Source organism: Lipotes vexillifer, unplaced genomic scaffold (genome assembly GCF_000442215.2).
Source record: "Lipotes vexillifer unplaced genomic scaffold, Lipotes_vexillifer_v1.1 scaffold71, whole genome shotgun sequence".
NCBI classification, from domain to species: Eukaryota; Metazoa; Chordata; class Mammalia; order Artiodactyla; family Lipotidae; genus Lipotes; species Lipotes vexillifer.
Window position 1 is genome coordinate 5,250,080 of NW_006793703.1, and position 5,360 is coordinate 5,255,439.

General features: G+C 36.3%; 1 protein-coding gene across 1 annotated transcript in view; it reads left to right on the forward strand.

The window, feature by feature from the left end:
- UBN2 (ubinuclein 2) overlaps positions 1–5,360 on the forward strand; it is a 68,217-nt gene that overhangs the window by 1,399 nt on the left and 61,458 nt on the right. The gene's annotated exons all lie outside the window — the stretch shown is intronic.

Below are 5,360 nucleotides of genomic sequence, written 5' to 3' on the forward strand. Positions count from 1 at the left end.
CCCCCCCCGCCACCGCCATCCTACGCCCGCTCCAAACGCTGTTCCAAGCCGGCTTCCCTCTGCACCTTTCGAAACCTCAAGTTTCCTCTCGGCTTCCCACAGAAAATCTGGGGGCCCTGCACTTTGCGTTGTTGGGTTTTGCTTGCGGAGCTCCAGTTGGGGGACACGCCCCCCAGGCTGAAGCAGAGAGATTGTGTAACCTCTCCAGTATCATCCTTACCTTCATCGCTGTTGTGCTGGGCGCTGAGATGTGCTTCTGAGCGTGGGGTATTTATCTTAATTGAAAGGGGATTTAAAAGTAATCTAAACATTTTCAGAGTAAGGATTCCACTTTAGGATTGGAGGTTACGTGGGTTAGTTATTTGGTTCCTTATTTTCCTCTCTCGTGTTGATATTGGTAAACCTTTTTAGCTTTGTTTTCTCTAGTGTTCATACAATAATTGAATGGGAGGGTGTCTCTTGTATTTGGTGCCTACCATCATATCCTTATTTGAGTACATATCATTAGTTTATTGGTCCTACTTGGAGGATATTGCACTTGGCCATTGTAATTTTTGGAGAGTGATGGAAAAAAACTTAGCTTTGAATTTCTAAAAACTTTATTGAAAATATATAGGTATGCCTTTGGTGGAACTGGTGAACAATGGAGATAGGAGAGAGGTTCGTTGGTAACTAATTTTTATTGTTGGTTGGTGATGTTCAGAAGTAAACTAGAAAGGGAAATGGTAGAGTAACAATAATAAGAGAACAGTTTCCTCTGTTGTTTAGAGACTATGCTCTTTATTAGGTTTTGCTTTAGCACAGGTCTAATGGACTCCAGAAGTCACTTGTTTTATTTTCATCCTCAATTATCTCTATAGTTGAAATGAATAACTTAGTTTAAAAATATCATACTAAACAACGTCACTAGATTTTGTTTATTGTAAGGCCAACTAATCTTTTGATCATTATTTACAAATACTGCTGTGTGGTCAAACCAAAATGAATTGTTAAGGATAGAGATCATTTTGGTCATTTCCACATAACATTTTGTGCTTTAGATTCACTTTAGTGCCCCTGTCATTTATAAAGTGATGCCATTTTTTTCCCCAAAAGATTTTTGCGAATACTGGATTGGAGCATTTTTCAAAAAAATTGTACTATGTTTGCTCTTCTAATCTATGTAAACTTGCAGTTTTACTTCGTAATCTACTTCATAAGTTACAGGTGATTATATTTGGGGGAAATACATAGTAATGGCTAACATTTACTGATTTCTTACAATGTGCTGGACACAGTTCTAAGTGTGGTACATGGCTTGTGGAATTTAGTCCAGCAGAGCTCCATGAGACAGACACATTTATCCACATTTTGCAAATAAGGAGGCTGGTGTACAAAGTGCTCATATGTATCTTATTAATACTTTTTTCCATGCTAGTACCAATTCTTAGTAAAACAGAATTCTTACAATTAACTCATATAGTTTAAATTTAGAAAGTCCTGCCGAAATGAACTGAAATAAGAGTTATAGTAGATATGCAGAGACCTCTGTTATGACCCTCTTTATGCTGTAATATTGATGCTATGATAAACTAATAATAGATATGTATCTTAATTATAAGTATAAAGTTAATTTTGTTACCCTATCGTATTAACTTGATAATATCAGAATTAATAGTTTCATGTAATAGGAGAAAGGTGAATAATTCAGTTTAATTTTTCTGTTTACACTATCAATTTGGGGTATTTTAGTCCAGATTTCTTGTACATTCAGCCATACATCATTTGTCATATTCCACTGAACCAAAAAATCCATTGCTTATACAGTGTACCTTTGCAACAAGATTTGCCAGATTTTCCTGTGATTACTCCTAGTGAACATATTTATTGCATAGGAAAGTGTAGAAAACACCTTTCTAAATGAAGTTTAGAGAAGAGAAACCATCAAAAAGCAAAATGTAAGCAATAGAATTGATCTGCAAAGTGGTGATTCCCAAATTTGCCCTCAGGAGGAGTCCAGTTTATTTTTAGTGATGTTGTAATATTTTCAAAATAGTTTTAATTTTAAGTTATTGTAATTGAATGACATACTATGTAGCAGGGTAAGAGTAGAAAGGGGAGGAAAAGAGATCTTGTAAAATTAAAAGAAGAAAAGTTTCTAAAATTTTGAAATAGCCATCTATCACCCAATTAAGATTTTACTTGATAGGTGTAAGTATAAAAAAATCTGTTACATGTGAATACCATCTGTACTAGGGTGAATTTAAATCATCCCCCTTTGTAAATACGAAATGAACAGTAAAACCCCAATTAACCTAATGCAGTTAGAAATTTTTCTAAACTTACTTCTTATTAACACGGAAAAACACGATTAAATGAGCGTGTGTTGGCAAAATATGGAAAACAAAACCTCGTCTAGGTTGTCAGGACACAGGTTAGCTAAACCCTTAACCTTGTTATGTGTAGAGTATTGATCCTTGATTGAGGCTGAGACATTGCAGTCATCTCTATCCAGAAAGATTAATTTGTTCACCATTTCTGGCTAAGGGGAATTGATACACAAGAAATTCTTTTTTAACTCTTAGTAAACCAGAAAATCACTTAACCAGAAAACATCTTCCTATAAACATGATTAATTGAACATTCAGTATAAAAAGAAAATAAATGATTATAGTGTTAATGTGATTATATTGTTACCAGAGAATTCTATGATATTCCATTGCTTGTCATACTGCATGTTTCGGATAACATATACGAAAGCTCTACTGAAAATGATGTTAATGAGTTACATCAAGAGACAGAATCATTGGGTCACTTTTGCCTGTGAGTGGTTGGTAATTTTGGTATTTACTAATTGTCAGATCTTTTCACCTGAAAAACGTAAAGCTTACTTAGAGCCTTGATTGTGGATAGGCATTACTTCTTAACTGAAAGAAAGGTGACTCAGTTTTCTTAAGTTTATTTTTATAGACTAGCAAGGGTAAATAAGAGATTTACTTTTGCTGCCTATATTATTAAAGTCTACATAAAATAGTTCAGAATGGTGTATAAGGTGATTCTTATTAAAAATATATATTCATGTATTTATATTTGCACATATAAAATGGGTCAGACCAGTAGTAAGACCTAGTATTTGGACTTCATAGTGACATGAAGGAAACTGTTTATAATGGCAAGCAAGTCATGGTGGTTGTTTATTCTGCTTAACTTTAGTCTCAAGTTAAGGCTATGCCCTGAATACGCCTAGTACTTATTTCATCACCAGTCTATTTCTGCTAGTTTGTTTCCTTTCAGGTCATATTTATATTTTCCATTGGTAACTCCTATTGGGATAAAAGATTCTATAAATATATTACTTATTATAATAGATAATTTAGAAAATTGATTCAAAAATTCCTTTAAGCTTTAAGATGTATCCTTTAATTCTAATGCCCTAGGTATGATAAATTGTTTTGTATTCATTATGTCCATATTTTTCTCTCATATTTTTCGATTAATCATGTCTCAGCCTTAATAGCCAGGATCATGTATCTCCGTTTCAAACTGTGCAAATCTTCATCCCTTCTGCATTTTTTCTTGCCCTTCAGGGCAAATCTGTATCTAATATTTCAGCTGTGATATATTTTCATTTTTAATTACTGCTTGAAGATGCTACATCAGTACTAGCATCTAGCCTCTTTTTTTAAATGAACTTCTTAGTTGTTGGTAATTAGATAAAAATAGCGTTATTATCCACATGTAGCTCCTTGTTTTGGGTTTTTTGTATATTGAAATATATATGTGTGTGTGTGTATATATGTATATCTATGAAATGTGTCTGTGAAAATAGTAAAGGATGTGATGTATCTTTTTGTTTGTTTTGGTCAATAGATGGTAAATGTGGGATCCTAGCTCTGTGTGTGTGTTTGTTTTTTTTAAATTTATTTTTTATAAATGTATTTATTTTATTTATTTATTTTTGACTGCATTGGGTCTTCGTTGCAGCGCGCGGTCTTTCTCTAGTTGCGGCGAGCAGGGGCTACTCTTCATTGCGGTGCGTGGGCTTCTCATTGCGGTGGCTTCTCTTGTTGTGGAGCATGGGCTCTAGGTGCACGGGCTTCAGTAGTTGTGGCACACAGGCTCAGTAGTTGTGGCTCGTGGGCTCTAGAGCGCAGGCTCAGGAGTTGTGGCGCACAGGCTTAGTTGCTCCACGGCATGTGGGATCTTCCCGGACCAGGGCTTGAACCCGTGTCCCCTGCATTGGCAGGTGGATTCTTAACCACTTTGCCACCAGGGGAGCCCTTGTTTGTGTGTGTTTTAAACCATGCATTATAGTAGATTTTCATTCTCCTTGCTAGAAAGAAGCTATGATAATATAATCTGTTTGTAGCTATTGAACTTTTGTGCTTTGTTTACAAGTCGTATGTATTTTCTGAATGGATATTCATTGACAGGATCTAGGTGATACAGAGGTGGTCAATGCTAGGCCTCAGCAAAAAGCTGTAGCAGCTACAGATACTCCAGTGCTAACTCAGGGCAGGTGATTAAATGTTGATTGTAATAACCTAGATTCCAATAACCTTTTAGAAGCATTGTCTGACCAAAGTGGTTAATCTTTGTTGGGAAGATCTCAAACTAGAGTTATAGGTGGGATTTTCCTGTTTACCTAATTTTCTTGGGTTCTTTGGCCTTTTTATTTTTGATGGGGTAACCATAGATCATTTTGTGGGTGAAGACAGTTTGAATTGTTGAGTTCTTAACCACCAAAAAACTTTAGAATGTGTAAGAGTTCATTAAAACTGCAAATATTTTTGCTATAAACCAACATTTTATTCTATTTCCTTTTTTTACTGTTGAATTTTTTGTTTTCTAATTTTAAAAAAATTTGATTTTTTAAATGAAGTGTAGTTGATTTACAGTGTTATATTAGTTTCCTTTTTAGTGACTTTTTTATTTAAAAATTTTTTTTTTCCAATTTATTTATTTATTATTGGCTGTGTTGTGTCTTCGTTGCTGCGCGCGGGCTTTCTCTAATTGCGGCGAGCGGGGACTGCTCTTTGTTGTGGTGCGCGGGCTTCTCATTGCAGTGGCTTCTCTTGTTGCAGAGCACGGGATCTAGGCATGAGGGCTTCAGTAGTTGTGGCACGCAGGCTCAGTAGTTGTGGCTCGCGGGCTCTAGAGCACAGGCTCAGTAGTTGTGGCGCACGGGCTTAGTTGCACTGCAGCATGTGGAATCTTCCCGGACCAGGGCTCGAACCCATGTCGCCTGCATTGGCAGGTGGATTCTTAACCACTGTGCCACCAGGGAAGTCCCTTTTTAGTTACTTTTTTTTTTTTTTTGGGGTACGCGGGCCTCTCACTGTTGTGGCCTCTCCCGTTGCGGGGCCCAGGCTCTGGGACAG